The sequence below is a fragment of the Crinia signifera genome, chromosome 2 (assembly GCF_055691185.1).
Source record: "Crinia signifera chromosome 2, ASM5569118v1, whole genome shotgun sequence".
NCBI lineage: Eukaryota > Metazoa > Chordata > Amphibia > Anura > Myobatrachidae > Crinia > Crinia signifera.
Genome location: NC_139218.1, coordinates 332,849,879 through 332,872,200, shown reverse-complemented (window position 1 = coordinate 332,872,200; position 22,322 = coordinate 332,849,879). Strand labels below are relative to the sequence as shown.

The 22,322-nt window shown below is 45.6% G+C and overlaps 1 protein-coding gene across 1 annotated transcript in view; it reads left to right on the top strand.

The window, feature by feature from the left end:
* Positions 1 to 4,787: 4,787 nt before the first annotated feature.
* Positions 4,788 to 22,322, top strand: part of CSRNP2 (cysteine and serine rich nuclear protein 2) — a 54,381-nt gene continuing 36,846 nt past the window's right edge. The window contains exon 1 of the mRNA XM_083169439.1: positions 4,788 to 5,190. The gene's annotated coding sequence lies outside the window, so the exon portion shown is untranslated. The remainder of the gene's footprint in view (positions 5,191 to 22,322) is intronic.

Sequence of the window (22,322 nt, the reverse complement as noted above, 5' to 3'; positions counted from 1 at the left end):
ATAATTACAAAAAAAACAACCATGGAAAACTCAACTTTGATAATGTCGACCTTTTGACCAGGTAGGCCATGAATTGTTGACCTTTTGCTTAAAGACCAAGACACTGAAGATCTAAAGGACCTTAACACCAATGTCACATCACATGCTCCCCAACTTTTCACACATATTGCCTGTGCTCACCAGCTTTTGCTAAAAACCCCTGACTCCCAGCTGAACACCTCTGCTGAGAGGTGGCGTGTCAGTGCGGCAGGGGCAGCTGTAAGAGCGGACACACTGTTCTCAGCAGAGGAGTTCAGCAGCTTTCAGCTCTTCCAGATGCATACCACCCCCCTACCCTGGGTATCATGCTGTCCATGACATGCAGGTTAACAGCCAAGCCAGGAGTTTGGGGACAGGAGACTGGAAATGGAGTAGAGGGGCCTTCTGCTGAGAGGAATGGGTGACCAAGGAACAGGCTGGCATGATCCGGAGTGGGTGAGGAGGCTGGCTGATTAGGGGGCATTGGCATGAGAGAAATAAAGCTGGAACAGGGTGGGTAGGCTGGGTGACAGATTAAGGGGTAAAGGATGCTGGCATGAGGGGGAGATACTGCTGGAATAGGGAGAAGGTGGGTGGGGAGGCTGGCAGTTTAAGGGGTATTGGCAGCTGGCATCAGGAGAAATGCAGTTAGAATAGCGTGAGGAGTCTGACTGGCATATAAGGGGTATAGGAGGCTGGCATGAGGAGAGTTGCTGCTGGAACAGGGAGGCTGGCTGGCATATTAAGGGGATAGGATGCTGACCTTCTAGAATGGGGAGGCTGGCATATAAGGGAAATAAGAGGCTGGCATGAGGAGAGATGCTGCTGGAATAGGGGAGTGGGCTTCTGGATGGCATGAGGGGGAGATGCAAATGTACCCTGCTCCGGTAATTAAGGTGGTGGGGAGTGCCCTGCTCAGTCAGCAACCTGCCATAAAAAAATCCTAGAGTGAACACTAAATCATACATTAAAAAGGGAGGGAGGAGGAGGAGGAGAAGCAGGGGATGATCTTTACCTAATTCCACCCTGGATCTGCAAATGCTTGATATTGTGTAGAGATCTGATTCTCCAAAGTTTTCCTCAAACTAATTTGTTATTTCAGTACTGACCTTATAAATTAATGTGGATTATTAGGTGTACTGCATTTCATTATGCTTGCATGTAGTATATTAGGACTGCATACAATTTTAAACATTCTAGGGAGGTCAAACCTATGGTTCGTAAAGGGTGTGATGTACTGTTTTTGAGGCGGTTTAATGCTAGCGACAGCACCCTTCCCGTGGGCCCGAACATATTAGATGCACTATGTTGCAGTGAGCACTTTTGTGGGAATCTCACGGCTAATTGGATCAAACCCATATGTACTATTTACTGACACATTGTAAAAGATGCACAGGTGGAGCTAATTATGTCATTTGATTCAAGGAGGAGATCTGCAAAACATGCATCTTGTGGTCCTGCTGAACGAGTTTGAGAACCTGTGTACTAAACTAATCAGAGGATTGTAGTACTTTGGTACTCATTTCAAATTATAATATTTCGCAAACCTTTTTTACCCATGAAAGTGGAGAAGGTGCCCACAGCAGTAATTTTATAGCACGCACTTGCAATACATTCCTTAGCTCATACATATACACCTGTACCACAGCTTTCCCATGCATGCTTCTCTACACAGCAGCTACTGTCCTCACCAGGGTCAATCACACCAAGCCAGCTTCTCTCACCCATATCCTCTCCTGCACACGGCCCACTGGCCACATCACACCTGATTCCCTGCAGTGCACGGCGGCGGCTGCCAGGCGCTACACACAAGCAGCAGGACACGACACGTATTGTGTGCAGCAGAAGCAACCCCGCACTGTGTACTAGTGATGGGTAGTTCATGAATGATTAGTTCAAAATGAACTAATCTTCAAAGTGAACTAAATCGTTCAGATCACTGCTCTGGCAAAGATTAGTTCATTTAGTTCACCAGGAAGTAAAGCAAGTGGGAAGTGTAACACACAGACAGAGCCCAGCAGCTCCAAGGCTCATTTACTGGATCTTTCCTTCCTGTATCTAAAGTTAAAAGTACAACAAAGCCCAGCAAATACAGATCTAATAAAATAAAAATATGCACTGCCTAGACAAAGTTGTGTGGTGTGTCTGTGAGTGAGCATGTGTGCTCATGCTGCTCACCTTTATGTGATACTATCATTATATGATTAGTTCATATGTCCAAACACTTACTGCTGCTGCTTCTGGTACAGGGTCCTGAGCATACTGCTGTGCTAAATCTTCTGCTGGGATCTGTGTAGGAGCTTCTGCAGCAGCCATGTTATCAGCTCTCATGCAATACACAGGAGGCAGTACATGGTAGCTGCCAAAGATGGCAGTGCTGAGCTCACACATGGTCTGGACTCTGCGGATCCAAATGAACTACATTGTCCTGATGACTCATGAGTCCTGCAAATAGTTCAGTAGTTAATTTAGTTCACTGATTCATACAGATCCCTGAACTAATCTCTGACTGTACAGCCATAATGAGACTGTACAGTACCTGTGAGCTACCATGTGTGGCACTGCTGTGCTCAGGCACATGTATTGTGTGTATGCAGCCACAGACACAGTGCTGGCTGCTGCATGTTATACAGTATACTGTAGTAGCTCTGTTTACTCCACATTACAGTCAGAGATGGATATGTATGAACCTTCATGATGCATACAGTGGAGCAGTTGCCCCTAGCAACCAATCAGCAACTGGTTACTTTGCAAAGTCTCTACTTTATCTCTCTCTAAGGTCAGCTAAATTGGGGCAAGGGGACAGGTTTTTTTCTAATTACTGTACTTTAAAAGCAGAAAAAAATAGACTTATTAAAAAACTCTGAATTTGGGTATTTTACTTGCATATTATGGAAGGTAAAATAATAACCACAATGGGATTAATATTGCAGAGCTAAACAATAAGCATGTCACTAGAAGGGTGCTGTGTAACTTATTGCTTTTCTAAACTAGAAAATAATCTGATTAAACATACAGTATATGATCATTCTAACAAGACTATAACTCCTACAATGAGCTGGTATTACAATGCCTGCTCTGTGTGTCATAATCTAGTCTAGCTCATCTAGTGGCATCACTGGCACGGTATTCTCCTGGTTCACCTCATACCTCTCCGATCGCTCCTTCTCCGTCTCCACTCCGAGCTCCTCCTCTCCTACTACCCCGCAGCCAGTCGGTGTTCCCCAAGGGTCTGTCCTTGGCCCTCTCCTCTTCTCTCTCTACACCACCTCTCTGGGCACTCTCATCAGCTCCTATGGTTTTCATTACCACCTTTATGCTGATGATACCCTAATCTATCTCTCTTCCCCCGATCTATCCCCATCACTCCTGTCCAAGGTCTCTGAATGCCTCACAGCCATCTCAGCCTGGATGACCCAACGCTTCCTGAAGCTAAACATGGCTAAAACTGAACTTCTAATCTTCCATCCCCCGAACATCCCCTCTTCTCCCACTATCTCCATCAGTATTGGTGAAACCGAGATCACCTCCACCGACCAAACGCGCTGCCTTGGTGTCATCATTGACTCCTCCCTCTCTTTCACCCCCCACATTCGTGCTCTCTCACAGTCTTGCCGCTTTCACCTACGCAACATCTCACGCATCAGACCATTCCTCTCCACTGACGCGACCAAAATTCTCATTTACTCTCTTGTCATCTCCCGCCTTGACTACTGCAACATCCTTCTCTCCGGGCTACCTCTCACCCGCCTCGCACCTCTCCAATCCATTCTTAACGCTGCTGCTAGGCTCATCTTCCTCTCCCGCCGCTCTACCTCCGCCTCCCCCCTCTGTCTATCTCTTCACTGGCTCCCCATTCCTTTCCGAGTTCTCTTTAAACTCCTCACCACCACCTACAAAGCTCTCTCCTCCTCCACCGCTCCTTACCTCTCTTCACTGATCTCTATCCACACTCCCTCCCGTCCTCTTCGCTCCATCACTGACCGCCGACTGACCTCTCACCTAATCACCTCCTCCCACTCCCGTGTCCAAGACTTCTCTCGCGCTGCCCCCCTGCACTGGAACAACCTCCCGCCACCCATCAGGCTTTCTGATTCCCTTACCTCCTTCAAGCGCTCCCTCAAAACCCACTTTTTTCGACTAGCCTATCCCTCCTCCTAACCTCTTTTGATCCTCTTATCCTGCCTCCGTTCCCCTCCGTTCCTACTTATCCTATTGTTTTTCGTTCGTCCACCCACCTATTTTTAGTATGTTAACTCTTATGAGCAGGGCCCTCCTTCCTCACGTACTCACCCTACCTCTTTACCTCACCTGTGCTCCTGTCCTGTTCTTCCCTTCCTCTACTTCATCTTTAGTCTCCTTGACAATTTTGACACCTACTTCTGAACTGATGCTGATTTTAGTTCTACCAGCTATACCCCCATTTATACTGTATTTTTCAACACACCCTGTACGTTACCTCGTCATTTTTTTTTTGTTTGCTATGTACGGCGCTGCGGACACTTTGCGGCGCCATATAAATAAACGTACTACTACTACTACTAGATCCATGCACTCCTCTCAGTCTCTGAGTCAGTGCTGGAATAATGAACTAAATGAACTAGATGAACTAATCTTCTGATCTAATCTTTTGGGTGAACTAGATCATAATGAACTAGTCACCAAAACGAACTAGATTTCCCATCACTACTGTGTACCACGTGACTGCAGCAGTCACATGACCACTGATGTCAGGAGGCGGTGGCAGGGAATGTGAGCTAGCACCGCCCCTTTGCTTTGTGACAGAGCGGAGACTGGGAGCTGCAGTGCTGCTGCTGCTGTGGTGCCTGAGAGCGACGGGGACATGAGATTCCGGCAATCCGCGGCTCCCTCTGCCCTGACCTCCTGCCTGCAGCTCCCTCTGTCCCAGCCGTGCCACTGACAGCCCCAGCCTCGCCTCCCAATGCCCCAGCCATCCGCCCCACAGACAGCCCCGTTACCGATTTTCTCTGCGCTCCCCCACACCCTCAGCTCAGCCCGGATCGTCGCCCCAAGCAGCTGAGACATCCCCACCTCCGCCTCCTGCACCTCCGCAACCGGCTCCACCAGGACTCACCCTACAGAGAGGAGGCACCACAAGAGCCAGACCGCCGCAGATCGGGCATTACCGGAGAGAGCTCGCCGTAGTACATAGTACGTATTGTGTGTGGAGAGAGTGCGAGCTCCTGGGGAGATGAGGCTGCCAGTGTCCCCTTCCTACTTACCCCCAGTGTACCAGGCGGGGAGGGGAGGGGGTCAATGATTGGTGGAAAGGGGACAACTACTATTTACCCCCTACCTCGGTGTAATCCCGCATCTCCCCCGCTTCCTGTGTGGACGGGCATGTACTGCTGCTGTCTGACTCTGGGACATTTAAATATGTGTGCTGGGGACATTTAAATGTACAGTAACTATGCTTCCCATACAGTGTGTGCCCGCAGTACCCAGCCACTGCAGCCCTGTTACTGGGGACATACACTTGCTGTTCTGCACATCTATCCATTAACCAAGGGGCTTGGAAAAAGCTGCTGCAGAACTTCTTGGCTGGCCCTGTCTGTATCCCAGCATATATTCTGGCTTTTGATGATGGGGGTAGGCATCCCAATAAGGGTCCCCGCAGTGCCCATTTTTTTATTTAAGGTAATGAGAATGGAATTCACCTTAAAGGTTGCTGCCACCACCTCCTTTGGTTTCAGTAGATTCATACAGTACCTCTATCTCTTTTCATGGTTGTCCAGTGTACAGAGCTCCATTACAGGCTGTGGCCTGAGAATGTGTGGCCACATCTCAGGATCATGACTAGCACTGTGCTTGGATCACTAGGGGTGATGTTTAATTGTTAAACTGTCAGTGAGGTACAGGATGTTGGGGGAAGGGGGTGGCACTGAAGCTTCCTACAAATGCCTAAAACTCCCTTTTAATGTTGACAAAATGAATGACTAAGTATCTGCTTCCTATATAATTAGATGCTATATGATTGAGGTAAATCCATTCTGGTTTTATGACACTTGAAGGAGGTTCACTTAAATGTCTTTATGTGAAAATGTCGTGAGTAGGAGGTCATACATATTCTCAAGCCATTATTTTCTTGTGTGCCAGTCGCTTACCTCTAATCCACATAGCCACAGAAAAATAAGCATTCGGCATGGCGTGCAGTCTGTTTTTTAATGTTAACCTTTGTGTTGTGTAGTATTGAATTTCTTGATGTGTCTGAAAATGAGCTTTCACCATCCATTCCGTGCTTGGTCTAGTGTAAGAATTGTTCGTGCGTAAGGTGTGGTTTTGGATCGAAACATAAAGATGTATTTTTCTTTCTTTTAGAAAAATAAAATCATTGAACCCATGTTCATTGCACATAGAAAGCTTTTTTGTTGTCCAGAATCATAAGCACAGAAATATAAATATATTTTCTTGATCCCAGAACACTTACTGTTATTGGAAGGATTTTTTGCTTTGTAAGGGCTGTAGGCCTAGTTCTGTAGATCTATTGCAAAATGGTTTCATTCTTGGCCCACACATAAAGAAATACAATTTTTTTAAAGGCTTTGTATAAATTTCTGTTTACCCGAATTTTGCATAATAACCAAACCTTGTTGTAATCTTATTTCACTGCTAATGTGTTACTGTACTTTAGGTCTATATAAATCACCCCTCCTTGTCCCCTTCAGTATTCATTACAGCAAATGTTACCAGTTTATGCATGACCAGTGGCCCTTATAAAACGTGGCCTTAAATCATATTACTGTGGAATTTACAATATTTCTGGGATGCTTGCCAAGGCTTAAATGTACAGTATAGGATACGAGAGGACATTCTCATTGTCACCATGTAACACACAGCATATGTATTGTGCTAAAAGGCCTTACTTTTCTTCTCTATTCTTACATACATGCAGTTTGAGTGTCATCAGTAAATAGATAATTTACATTGTTGCTTTGTCATAGAGCAGGCATTCCCAACCACCGTCCTCAAGGCACACCAACAGTGCAGGTTTTAAGCAGCCCATACACATTTCCGTTGTGGGCTTCAATATCAGGGATCGCATTGCATTGCATGTGCATGCAATGCGATGCAATTTGATGAAACCTAAGTACAAAAAGTATGTGCAAGCACATACTTTTTGTACTGTGCGATGAGGTGCCGCAGGAGCGCGCACCTCAAAGCACAGAACGGACAGCCCGGCATCGCAGCGTGTATGGGCTGCTTAAGTGATATCCAGGCTTCAGCACAGATGGTTTAATCAGAATCCCTCAGATACTAATTAATGTCACCTGTGCTCAAGCCTGGCTATCTACAAAACCTGCACTGTTGGTGTGCCTTGAGGACCGTGGTTGGGAATGCCTGTCATAGGGGATATGTACATTGGCAGTAATGATACCGCATAACACAAAATGGCTACACAACTGCTTGTATATGCCTGTACACACTGGCCTTTGGATGACCACAATCCGCACTTCCCCTTACTGAAACAGCATAACGCTCCAGCCTGTGTGCCCCCCCCATCCACATCTTGCAACAGCTTCAAGTTAGGTAGACTATATACAATTATTGTGATAATTAGGCAATAATTTATATGGCACCACAAGGAATCCACAGCGACCAATTACAGAGTACATATATGAATAAGAAAGCAGTGCCTTATATTTAAATACAATAGAGGACATGTAAAGGGCACATAACCATAGTTGCATCAGCAGAGGACACTGGTATAGGTATCAGAGTGGCAGAAAACTACATGATTTGGTGCCATCAAAGATGGTTTTAGTAAGATAAGGAAAAGAACATGAGGGAAGAGGGCCCTGCTCGTGAGAGCTTACATTCTAAAGGGTAAGGATAGACCATAAGCATGAAACAGATTTATGGTGAGATTTGGCTGGGTTTGGTAAAGAAGTAAGGAGGTTGAGCATCTGTAGGAGAGAGGAAGAGAATTCCAGAGGTAGGGAGAAGCACATGGAAAGTCTTGGAGGTAGAAGTGGAAGGAAGTAATTAGTTGGCAAGAGAGGCGGAGAGGATGGGTGGAAGTTTAAAGGCAAATAAGGTCAGAGAGGAGTGGGTGTGAGCTTTGTGAGTGTGAGATTCTGAAAGGGAAGAGAAGCCAGTGAAAGGCTTGTAGAAGAGGGGAGGTGGATGTATTGGGTTTGGTGAAGCATTGGCTGCAGCATTGAGGATAGATTAAAGTAGAGAGAGACATTTCTCAAGTATTCCACATAGGAAGAGATTACAGTAGTCCAGTCTAGAGATGACCAGAGAGTGGATACGGGTCTTGTAGAATCCTGTGTGTGAGAGGGTCTGCTCCTGAAAATATTTTTGAGATTAAAGCGGAAGGTTTGTGAGAGGTGCTGAATGTGTAGTTTGAAGGAGAGGGAGCAATCAAGGATTACCCCAAGACAGTTCATTTGGGGGTTAGAGGAGACAGTAGTGCCATGAATAGATAATGAGATTGTGTGCGCCTGCTCACACCCCCTCATAGCACCCCATAAAATCACAATGCTTCTGCCTATATGTCCAGCCACATGCCAAAAGCAAAAGCCATCAGTTTGTTTGACATCAGATTATTCCACTTCTCCAATAGACCTGTTGGGAATCGCTTTTAGAAATGGTTTCCGGCCTTAGTGCTTCAAGATGGTGCTTATTATTGTGAACTGGTTATACCATTGTCTGATCCTCTCTCAAGCTTCAGGTCACAGATTTGTCCATGGATTGCAGCCCTGATTGTGTTATTTATTTATTCACAGTTTCTTATATAGCGCAGCAGATTCCGTTGCACAGTGATAAAACAAACTGGGTAACACAACAGACAGACTTGGAGGTAGGAGGGCCCTGCTGCAAGCTTACAATCATCAATGTTAGAGTTTGCACACATAGCACAGTCTCCCAGAGTCCACCTATATCACAGAAGTGTGATATAGAGTGTGCCACAGCGATGGTCTCTACTCACCACCTTGTGTCTTTAGTTGTCATGGAGACTGGGATTTTTCCATCCCTGCCAGTTCGCACCTGGGATTTGGGCACAGGTCCATCTGAGGAGCGATCAGGCAGTTGCGATGCAAAGTCCCTAAAAGTCCCCCACAGCGACTCTGCTTCGCAGCAGTGGCATTTGGATCCTATAGTGTGAACGGGACCCAGGTTGCCCTTTCAAATGACACAGCAACCCTGGTCCACTCTGGGATTAACCTTTCTTTTATCCCCAGTCGGAATGCGAGTTGCTGGACCCGGCAATGTTGGAGAACATCAATTCCTCGAGTGTGTATTTGGTCATATGGACTAGCCGGGGTAGTAGCGATGCTGGAGCCATGAGTGCAGCTGAAGGCAGATACATGCCTGGAATAAAGGCAGACCGGCGTTTTTGCTACCTTCCCCAAATAGTTTCTTCCTGTCAACCACTCTGTAAGTGACATCACAAGGGTGCCTTGGCGATCGCAGCACATGCACCAGACTACTGACAATCGCTCATTTGTGTAAACCTCAGCTTTGCATACTAACAGAAATATGTTCTTATTTTCGCTCCCGCATGCATGCAGACACATATACAGAAATTCATCCTAGTGCGTATGGCACTAGGATGAATTTCTTGTTAGGTCATTTAACGTACCTGTATATTTTTAGATAGTGGGAGGAAACCCACGCAAGCACAGGCAAATGGTGGGAATTGAACCCCGAGTCCTCAGTGCTGTGAAGTACTGTAGCGATGCACCATGTATTTACCTCTTTTATTCTGTTTATCGCGCTGCAAATGCTATCTGAGGTGATATTTCCCCACTCCTCTTTTTCCTAAGTGTGTATCTTTTAGCTTGCAGGGTATGAAGTTCAGGAATATGTTGCTAATAAAAAAAAAAATAGTGAAAATAACTAGCTGTTGTGCAATATGTGTATATAAGAAGCAGACCTTTCGGGAGATTCTCTAAGCTAAAAATGCGGTAAAAACCCTGTTATCAGGGTTTTTACCGCATTTTGGGATGCTGTAAGCATCCCCTGCCGGGTTACCGCGGCGGGGGGCATCGCCAGAAAAATCTGGCGATGCCCCATAGAAGCCAATGGGCTTCTACCGCATCCCACTGCCGCCCCGCATCGCCCCCTCACCTGTGTCCGGGCAGCACAGTTCTGTGCTGCCCGGACCTGTGACCTCCTCCCTGCACTGATCCTCTTCCAGGTGCAGGGAGGAGGAGAGCCCGGCGCAGCAGCAGAAGCGCCGGGTGTGTGTGAGTGAGGGGGGAGCCGCCGGGACCTGCTGGGACCCGGCGACTCTCACTGCAAAGGACAGCTCTTAACGCAAGAGCTGTCCTTTGCTATAATTATCGCATATGTTAGAACATATGCGATAATTATAAAGGCCAAGGGGGGCGGAGATTCTTAGAGAATCTCCCCCCTTACCATGTTGCAGTGATTTTCAACCTTTTTAACTTGCGGCACGCTAAATAAGATTTTAAAATTGCCAAGGCACACCATGAGTCCCCCACAGGGGAAAAAAAACTATTGCCCCCATATAATAATCGATCCCACTGGTAACAAAAATAAAATACATTGGCCCTTTACATGAAAAGAAGAGACCAGTAAATAACAGTTGATCTGGTGGTGGCTGTAAACTGGTTTGGGCATCTCTAGATCTAGGAGCACACTTGAGAACAGCTCAAGGCACATAGAGTGAACTAGAATAAGGCACTTTCTGACAAAATCCTTCTTAGATGGACAAAACCATGTGCACTGCAGGGGGGCATATGTAAAATGTGCAGAGAGAATTAGATTTGGGTGAGTTATTTTGTTTCTGTGCAGGGTAAATACTGACTGCTTTATTTTTACACTGCAATATAGATCTCACTTTGAAGTAAAACCCCACCCAAATCTAACTATCTGCACATTTTACATCTGCTCCACCTGCAGTGCACATGGTTTTGTCCATCTAAGAAGGATTTTGTCAGAGTAAACTAGAATAAGGCCCATAGACACCCCATAAATGAAAATCTCATGTCAACATTTTTCATTTGACCTAATGATCATGTCAATATTGTATGTGTCGACCTAGTGACTATTTAACTATAGTGGTTGACCTAATGACTGTCAACCCTATAACCCAAACCCTTTATTAATACAGTGAACTTTGCAGCAAAAAGTAGGTATACGTTGTTAAAGTGGTTCTATTGATTCGATATTTCTCAATTTAATTTTATTTATAATTTGGTAATTAAATTAGCATAAAACGGTACTTCTGTACTTTCACGGCGCCAGCATGACGCCGCGCGTCAGAGTCACCTTGCGGGGCTCGCTTCGCTCGCCCACGCTGCGGGCTCGGTGGCTCGCTACGCTCGCCACGCTAATTAAAATCAACTCCATGCCAACATGGATAGTGGAGGTATGAACTATCCATGTTGGCATGGCGTTAACTTAGTTTATTGTACTTAGTTAGTGGCGAGCGTAACCCGGAAGTACGCACGGCGCCATTCTGGCGCCGTGAAAGTAAAGAAGTACCCATAAAACGAAATAACTCTACATAATGTGAAAAATAGGTGGCTGTGCAGAATGTGTTAATGTCACAGCCACTGGGAGTTGGATAGAGATTCCCATATTATGTATTTCTAATCCACAGCTTGCATACAAAGGGCAGTATTCAATGCTCCGGCGAGCATGGCTCCGTCGCCATGCTTCCCGCTCACCCTAGTCAATGCGTCAGCTGTTCACCGCACCTGATGGCGAGCATTGACCGATGTGACCTACAAGGAGGCGGACTGAGTTGTTGTAGGCAGTGTTCAAATATTGCAGAGCAATGCAGAAAAAATGCAAATTAGCCTAAAAAATTTTTTATTCCATATCAGCAGACTGCTAATGCTGTGTGGGTATCCTCAAAGGCCAATGACTGAGGTGAATCATGGGTAGAATAAACATTGAGAATAAATTACCACCCAAAAAAATATATATATATATTAATGTGAAATGAAAAAAATAATATAGATCCTTCTAAAAAAGAAATAGACTTGTAGACCCCCCAAAAAAAGTACACACCTAAAAAAGATGCGGAGAGCAAAATGGAGAGGCATACCAAAAGAAAAAAGCGTTTTGGAGAATACACAAACGGCGAGGTACGCTATATTTTCCATAAGAAAACAACGGCGAGGACCAAGCGGCCACTTTAGTAATAGTGGGCCTGAAGCGGTTTACTCAAGTTGCTCCACTTTGTTTCCAGGTATCCCAGTGTTTAGTTGTGCTTGCTTCGCTTCTAGGTTTACCTTACTTGGCCTTGTTTTCTTCTCCCACTGGGTGTGATTCAATTAGGAGCGAGCAATTAGAATAAAATTAGGTACTTGTGTACTTTCATGGCTCCCATCGCATGCCAAATGTAGTGGCATGCAATGGGATGCGATTTTTGCTGTTTGTATGCATTTTTTTTTAAATCGCATGCGATCGCTTGCGATTTTTAACAGAAATGCATCCAAATGCATTGAAATTAGTATCAAACATGTTCAATGGCCCCCAAATGTCATTTTTGAGGCTGTACCACCCCCACTATCAACGCGAACCCGAAGCGTGGCGAGCGGCGGCGGTACGCGTCCTACGACCTTTTCATACCCCCACTATCCACGTCGGCGTGGAGTTGAGAATAGAAAGTGTGGCGAGCCACCAAGCCCGAAGCGTGGCGAGCGCAGCGGACACCTGTGAAGCCCACGAGGGGACGCGGATACCTGTGAAGGTATCCGTGTCCCCTCGCGTTGCTCGCCACGCTTCAGGCTCGGTGGCTCGCTGCGCTCGCCACACTTTCTATTCTAAACTCCACGCTGATGTGGATAGTGGGGGTATGAAAAGGTCGTAGGACGCGTACCGCCGCCCCTCGCGGGCTCGCTGCGCTCGCCACGCTTCGAATTCGCGTTGATAGTGGGGGTGGTACAGCCTCAAAAATGACATTTGGGGGCCATTGAACATGTTTAATACTAATTTCAATGCATTTGGATGCATTTCTGTTAAAAATCGCATGTGATGCAATTTTTTGCTATACGATGGACATCTTGGGAGCCGTGATTGTACACAAGTACCTAAAATTAATCAATTGTTAAATTTTAAATTGTTTATGATATGCTCAAACTCAATACCTCACTGCAGAATTTTTAAACAAGAGACCATATAAATAAGTAGATCAGTGTATAACAGTGATTTTCAACCTTTTTCCGTTCACGGCACATCGGATAACACTTTAAAATTGCCAAGGCACACCAGCTACCCCTTTAGAAATTCCACACACAAATGCCCTTAGGAATTTTTTTTTTTTAAATTGAATCATTTTTATTGACATTTTGCATTAGTTTGTGTATAAACAAAAACAAGGATGTCTATGAGGATACTTAATGCAGGTGGCTGCTGTGGAACTACTAAGGCCTCATCTTCGTACTTTTCCTTGAGGCATACTTCCCTAATTTGCTGTCCCCTCCTCCTTTTACTCTGTAGTGGGTGGTGAAAGGAGGCCTCCAAGGAAAGCAGGGGGCTTGCCCACCCTCCTGGGAGGCTGGGAGGACTACCCAATTTTTTTAGGAGCCTCCCTGCCATTCCAGACTGTTAAGCAAGTATGCCTCAAGGGGCTGGAAAGTGGGTATTGGTGGCAGTATGGGGGAAGGGGGGGGGGGGTGAAGTAGGTTGAAGTTGCTTAGGGTGCTGAGAAGCCTTACACCGGCCCTGGGTATGCAGACATACCTGTGATCAGTACCAAGACATTTCAGCCCCTGGGGAAATCCGGGCAGCACCACTGTCCCCACTCCCTTCTTCATCAACTCAATAACACCCACACCCGCACTGGAACTTATGCTAATTGCTGTACCCTCCAGTGCCATAGCGCTCCACCCATCTTAGTAATTGGTGCTGCAAGTAATGGGCAGCTGTGCCATCTCTGTGGCTTTATATGGTCATGACTGCTAGATAAACCTGAAATCTTGGTGTCCCATAGTGATATTAATGGCAGGGGCGATAGGGGAGGCATGGTACTGAGTAACAATGTTAGTGGGTATCTGTAAATAACTGTGGTTTCTCTAGAACTATCCCATTAGTCTGGTTTTCTTGCATTTATTGGGGATCATGGAGCATAATCCCATGTAACCAGCTTTCGGAGCCATGATAATGCATGGGTGCAGCAACCTATCCCAGGTACATTTTTGTCCTAATAAAAAAACGGCTAAAATAGGATCGCCCTATGATGACCTCCAGGTTAAATAGTCCATTTTTAGCTGGCAATTAGCACAGCTGTAAAACCCCTTCACAATTTGATTTGGACACATGGACAAAATGAGTGAAATTGTTTCTGGAATGTTATTTCCCTTTGAGAATTTGTCACCTCTGAGGTCTTTTTAAGGCTATAGCACAAAGATTGTATAGCAACAATGTATACATCCAGCGTCTTCTATATTTTATGCATACAGTTTTGTACACCGTCCCCTATTTCCTTCTGCTTGCAGCAAGCTTGGCTCTGTGAGTAGATGAGCCGTGTACCCATAGCAACCAGTAACATTCATGCTGTTTTCTTGTACATTTTTAGAACATGAAAACAATATCTGTCTGGGCATTTTTGGCCACATAGCACCATTTTAATAAATAAGCTCCTAAAATGTGCAGCAGTGATTGGAAAATGCATGATGGTTCGAGGATTTCCTTTCATAAATATTCATTTTTCAAGCTATTTTGTTAACTTTAAAATATTTTTGATTACCTCCAACATGTAGAGTATAGGTGGATCTAATATAACGTGCTCTCCATCTTCCTGCAGATGTGTATATGTACCTGTGTATGTTGGGCACATGATCCATAGTGTGTGTGTGTGTGTTTGTGTGTGTAAATTTGTCTCTGACACTAGCCAGTGCCTCCTCAGCCCTGTAACTCCCAGATATTCTATCTATCTATCTAGTTTCTCCTTTTATTTCATATATTTAATTTAAGAAATGTTTCATTCATACATAGAGACAGAATTTATTTACCCCTCGCCAGTGGGAAGAGCAGAGAGCTCTATCAGCACCGTGTAGGTGAGTATTTTTTTCATTCTTTCTTGTGTAGATGCAATGGGGCTTTCCGCACTGAAACCCCAGTTGAATACCAGCCTGGTTATTACTGGATCAGTGCATGGATCCTTGGGGGCTATTCAGCCCTGTTCACGGGCGTCATTTAGCAGATTTGATTGCCGCAGCCCAAACGACAAGATATTGCGTCATGTGCAATTCTGCAAAAATATTGCAAACGTGCCCCCCCCCCCCCCATATACCAGGGAAGCCTTCAGCCTAAACTTGAAGCAGCTGATGAAATTTGAGTGTGCGGTAGCTGCGGTTCTAGTGAAAGTTGAACGGCTATACTGTTCTAGTTACTGAATGGAGAAATAACATACAAGCTCTTTCATCACACATTCCGCAATTACTGCATTTGAATACTAACGTACAATACCGTGGTGTTGTTGTTTGTGTGCCTTCTTGCAGAACACAACCCTATGACATGTTTCTGAGAGAGATTATTCTTATAATGAATGGTAAGTCATATTCCACATTCTGCTAGGTTCATTTGATTCTTTATAGATCCATGAATATAGCGAGGTGAAGTCCTTGTTATCCAATCACAATAAGTTATTAGTTTTCCTGTATCTGGGGATAGAGAGTTGTACCACAGCATTGGTGGATTTTACAAATGTGGATCTCGAGTTGTTTTGCTGTTATGTTGTGTACTTGTCTTTTGACCTACAAACAGTTGACAACATTGCAGGCAAGGAGTTAGGAAAGTAGGAGAAAGCACGAGGGATGTATGTCATGGAGGCTGTTAAAGGGATGGAAAGACAGGATGTTATTAAGTCCGTAGTGAAACTAGATCCTTGGCTGTTCAGTACAGAATATTTTGAAGGGAGGTTATTGCACACGTGTCCTTCATTAACCCGTTTCTGTCATGCTCCCTGTGCTCTAGTTGTGCAATAGATTGACCAGCCTTATGGACAACCGTGGGATGCCGCTAGTAGAGGAAACCGATCCGGTGCTGCAGTCCTTATAGTATACAGATAACGTCTGTACGAGGATCAGATAGGGTTGTCATTATACCTAAAGGATAAAACTGGGCAGGCTAGATTGGCCAAGTGGTATTTTTTTGCTGTCAAATTCTATGTTTCTATGTCTGAACAGTGGAGGATAGCTTATTTGACTTTCCATGTTCTCATATGGATACATTCCTAAAATACAAACCTAAATGAGAGTTTTTGATTGACAGTTTTTGAATGTATGGTCTACAGTAAATAGGTAGAAAGGTTCAAAAGATTCATATGGTAATGGTTGGCACACAGTCAGTCCACAGAAGGTTTGTGTTTGTTTTTTGTTTTTCCCTCATTTGCAATCCACGTGGACTATGGTTGGGAATAGTAACCTGCGCTAGGCACAGCAAGGCACCTTGCCCGGAGCGAGGGTACAGTTTTCAACTAATTTGGCTCAGATATGGTGAAACGTACAAAATGACACAAAAAAACTTCACCTGGGCCTTTTGCATCTTGACCTGTTTGGAGTTTACCATTGCAATCTGAATGGGGTGTGGATTAATAGATCTACAGTAAAAAGGTCTGTAACCACACCCTATTAGGCTGCCACTAAAAATTCATTTAATTTTACTTGTTTTTTCCAAGGGACCAGCAGCTAATCATGGTTTCCATTAATCACATCCTGATCATTTGGAACTATTATTGTTTGTCTGCACTGATACATGATCACACACAGCACATCTGTACTGCCAATCTCCTAATAGTTATGGGATTGTCCAGTTACAGATGGAGCGCCTCTCAGCCAGAGCTGGGGCTCGCCAAAATGCCCCCACTGGGGAGCCAGCGCTCCATCTGACTGGGACACACGAGCCTCTCTCACGCATGTGTGTCCCAGTTCCTGGGCGGCGGGGAACGCGAACCCTGCCTGTCTCCGCTTCAGGGAGATGGCCAGGGTCAGGGGGAGGTTGGGGCCGACTGGCGGGGAGCTCCGTTGGAAGGGGGTGCGCAGGCGTCTCGTGCGCGTGCCCCCCCCCCCCTTTCCAGGGGATCCGTGGAATAAGAGCATCTCCATCTGTATGTCAACTCCAAAGAGGCTAGGCTTTGAACAAGCATCACTAGTCTGGATAAAGGGAATGCGGCATGTTTTGTTCTCACTGCACATCGTCTTGTGTATGGCCTACACATGCCTTAGTCTACACCAATGACACCTTTGTGTAAAATAATAAGTAATTAGTCCTATGAAAGGCAATAATACTATGTGGGCAATTTAGTTCAACATGATACAAATTAATTGTCTCCCAAAAAGTTGGGGTGAAGGCACTTTGGGACCAAGCCCTTCCTTCTCTCACTATAGTGGTGTGCAGAAAAATTGACTACCATATGCACAGTGATATTCTGTGCCACATGGCACTGAAAATGAATGAACCCTTAAGGCCCCCATACACTTGCGCGATTTGGCCAGATTTTACCCGATTCCAACAAATCGGGCTGATAAATCGGACCAAATTGGATGTGCTTGACATCCGCTCCCACCCAATGCACATCGGGTCAGAGGTCAGAAGTGCCGCACATGAGAGAAATTGTATGTGCAGCCATCAGCGGCACAACACGGGTGCTTCCTTTGAACTGCCCCAGCAGCTCCGCTTGAATGTGATTTATCACATGTAAAAAATGGCACATCAAGGGACAAGTCGGATGTTAGCCCTCTGGGTGAGCTGCCGGGGGATCTCAAGGGAAATCTGCTACGACTTGCCCTAGAGACAAATTGGACTAGTGTATGGGGGTCACTAATTATAAGATGCTTGAGAGAAAACTAATCTCTCATTAGGACAGTGCAGAGGAAGTTCATGTATTTTCCTTGGTTGGTGTCTGCTGATGTCATATTTGGCATGAGTTACAGACGAGCAGGTCTGACAGGAGCACAGAATGAGCCCTGCAGAGTCATCCTTTTCACAGATAATTTCCTGGTCACAATAAGTATCCTGATCAAAGGGATGGACTAGCTGAGAATAGTAGATGGGTAATTAAATGGGAATTGTCAGGGAGGAAGCAGTTTGCCTTCACAAGCCAACAATATACAAATTAGTTATTTTAGTTTCTGCTCTGGAATGTTTCATGACATTATCCTTTGGTCTTATTTGAATATTTTACAGTACTGGATATGTAGTAACCTCCGATTCAGTAGTATTATGACATTGGTAACATCATTATTTTTATTATTATAGAATAACTACCAATTTTTTTTGTGGGTATTTTTTTTTTTTCCTGTTAGGTTGCAGTAGAAATGTGTAACACAGTAGCTCAGGGTTTCCCATAGTCAATCCCCAAGGCATCCCAAAATGCCCTCCCCCTACCCCTCCTGTGTCATCCCTGTCTGTCTGCCCCTCCTCTTTAGAATGTAAGCTCTCAGGAGCCCGAAGCGTGGTGAGCGGACGCGCAATACATGTAAAGTAATTGGTGTTCCCTCGCGGGGCTCGCTGCACTCGCCACATTATCTAAAAACAACTCCACGCCGATGTGGATAGTGGGGGTATGAAAAGGTTGGAGGACGCATACCGCCACCCCTCGCGGGCTTGCTGCGCTCACCACGGTTCAGGTTGGGGTTGATAGTGGTGGTGGCGTTGCCAATGGAGGTGCATTTAACATTAAAAGCACCAATCAGGGGGCTTGTACAATTAGCATGGGAAGCAGTGATCAGGGTGGAGGAGAGACGACAGTCGTCAGCCGACCGTAGAGGGCGGGAGGGTGTATGAATGGAGATGAGGTTAGAGATATATGGAGCAATGGAATTAGAGATGGCCCTGTATGTGAGTGTGACGTGTTTGGAGAGGATTCTGTAGGGGAATGGAAGCCAGTGCAGATTTTGTTGAAGGGGAGTGGCAGAATTAGTTGGCAATTCTTTTAGTTACTGATGATCTTGCAGCCATTGATGGGGAATCGCCACTGGAAATGTGAGAAAACCCTAAGAAACCTGATCAAACACCCTTCTTCTGAAGGGCCCAATAAACTACAAATATGTCTGACTCTGAAGTCTGATGCGATTTCCCTTGAACTTCCCCTCGACCCTCCCGCGATTCATAGGATATTTTACTTTTTGTGCTATTTTTGCATAAGCTATATCTAGCCACGGTAAATCACATGCGATATATCTTATGATATACAATTTTACCATAAGATATACCTGATGGACTGGATTAGGGGGCTGGGGGGGGGGGGTTTGGAAATGCCAGTCAAACTTCCTGCGATACATCGAATGTGATATATTGCATGTACAAAAAACACTCCATTTTCCATCTGATTCCAATAAATCAAAAGTGCAGCACTAGCAATCTAAGAGCTTCAATCCGATGATCACGGGGCTGCAAATCTGATGGAAAACACATGCGGTTTGCCACTTTAGAAATTATGTATCGGCCCGAACGGTTGAAATCGTCTTAACTGCTGCACTGGTGAGGACAAGAAACACTTTGGGGAGATTTCACTTAGCTGTGAAAGCTCACTGATTTTGAATTGAATAGGTTCTCCCACACACTAAGTGCAGAGGGCTGTCTTTAATGCCATTTTTTCCCCCCTTTAGCCTCAACCGCTGCATGGAAAAATCGTGCTCCTGGAGATTCAGGGTTCGGCTAAATAGTGATGGCCATCTGAGAAATTGGCCCAAATCGGATGCCTTTGATGTACCCTCGGAACCGATGCGTCAGAGGTCGCACCTGCCCTCCCCCCCAGTGGTGGGGATTAAGTGTCACATTCGATACATCACATGTGAAAGGACCGCATGCAACGTATCAAATGCGATCCTGCCGCCCGGGACCGTCACGGGCAGCTCGCGTGGGATCACCTGGCCATACACTGCTGCGATACATCGGAGTAGTGTATGGCCAGCTTTACAGTAACTGCTGTTCACTGTGCCAGGGGCTGGCTTGCTACAGCTGATTGTATTAGTTTACAACAAAAAATGAACTAGCCTCTGCTAGACCCACTCAATGCTCTCACTGCCATCAATGGTAAATTATCAGCAATGATTTGTAATTAATATAGATGCTGTCTGTGAGACTGCACTGGCTCACTGTGACTGGCAGTGACTTCCCACATGCCAGTTATACCCCTTTTACACCGCCGAAAAATCCGGGTCAGCGGCGGGTCAGACCCGGATCTTCGGCGGTGTAAATCCCTAACGCCGTGTCCCTTTACACGGGACTTCTACCCAGGTCCTGACCTGGGTAGAACACGGCTAGGACCTGGGTAGAGGGCGGTGTAAATGGGAACGCCGCAGCGTCCGCAGGTTAGACAGTTAGACGGATTGTCAGTCTGACACTGACAGCCGGCGCTGCTGTCTGCTATACTCTGCTGACAGCAGCGGCGGCGGGGGAGGGAGGTGAACGGATGCCTGTGTGCGGCATCCATTCACCTCCTGTCCAATGGCGGGGGGGGGGGCACGCGGGGACTGGGGGCAGCCTAGCAACTTACCTTAGTGCTGGGCTGCCCCCAGCAGCGTTCCGGGTACGGCGGCGTCGATCGGCGCTTGAAGATGACATCGCGCTGTCATCTTCAAGCGCCGGGAAGGGGCGGGAGGAGGGTGCGGGCGTTTAAGCCTGTCCGGTGTAAATGCCCCTAAACGCCGGGTCGCACCCGGCTTCATCCAGGGTCCAAAAAGCCGCGTGCGACCCGGCGTTTTGGTCTAAAAGGGGTATTACTCGCATGACAGGCATTCTCATTGGGAGATACTTCCTCCTTGCTGGACCTCCAGTCCAGGCTGCGATAAGCACTCCCTGCCTGATCGTCAGCCTTAGCCAGCTCCTATAGGCTGCAGCCAATGCAGAAGCTCAAGGTTTGAACATGTGTAGTACAGTCACCACTCGTATGCATGCACCAGGGTTCCTGCACCTGTCCAATATATTGTGTGACCAGCGGCACTCCCCTCCACCTAGGTAGGACCCGCTGCTGATGGTGATCAATGTTTTTTAATCCCTGAACCACTCTATTCCATTATTTAGGAAAAATTACAAAAGGATGATATAGCCACTGCATATGGGAAAAGCTTTTTTTTTTTTTTTTTTGTATTCCTACTTTCATCTTTGGAGAGACGCATGGATTTTTTTCTAATAATATGCAGTGCATGCGTCCTCCATTCATAACAGGTTTCCAACAATGTTCATTATAATTTTGTGGCATTTGTTCCAGTTTCTGCTTCCTGTGCCTGCGCTGATTTGCATTCACAGAGCACATTTTATTTATACTAAAAATTTGTTTATGAAAAATGTATTTAAATTGATCTAATTAAAAGCTGGTATTTGTTTGATATGTGAGAATAGTGCAATAATGCAATGTAGACATTCCTCAGCACAGTGAAGCCTCCTATAAGATGATCTGTTGCTGGAGATGTCAGTGGTGGCTGTAACATAGGGGTAGATGTATGAAGCAGTATAAGGAAGGAGAAGTGATGAAGTTCCTGGTACTTGAGAACCAGCCAATCGGCTCCTAACTGTTCCATTTTAAACCCAGCCTGTAACTTAACAGTCAGGAGCTGATTGGTCTGTGATAAAGTACCAGACACTTTATCACTTCTCCTCCCTTATCACTGCTTCATACATCTACCCCATATTTCTGCTAATTTTCTCCATCTGCTGCAATGCGATACAATGCATAAGATGCCATACGATTGAAAATCGTGGGCACCGTGCTAGGAAACAAGTACCCACTTTTTTTCCCCTCCCATTATATATCTTGTTTCATGTTACATCATCCCACGTAGAACTATTTTGTAGCAACAAGGACCATTTTATAAGATAGATAGCAGTCCTGTGTGTGCAGTGGTGCTGTTAAATGCGCACACCCTTGGGTGGTTGAACACCCATATATGCATTCAGCATCATATATGGTTGTGCTTGAATACGAAACATCGTAATATGTTTAGTTGCTGTTTGCCAAATAAACACATTGATTTATTAAAATGTAATCTTGTCATTTTCATGTTGTATAGTGTATAGCCTACTTGGTCATGTCAGAAAATGCACACCCACCTGTACCTAGTCTATTTGAAGTGCTTTGTAATGCAGGCCAGGCCAGATCCTCCAAATTGGTCTTTTCCCCTTAAATTGGCATCATCGGGAAGTATGTGGCTGCTTGGAGGTGATAGTATTGACCGTCCAGTCATGGGCTGGTCTCCAACTCCGATACTTCTATTTTCTTTTCTTCTAGCATTTCTGTGTAATGCTGCCCATACATGCCCCGATACGGGCGTGCTTTCCGTGCTTAACAAGCACGGATCACATTGCATTGCCTGTGCATGCGTTGTGCATGCAATGCGATGAAAATGAAGTAC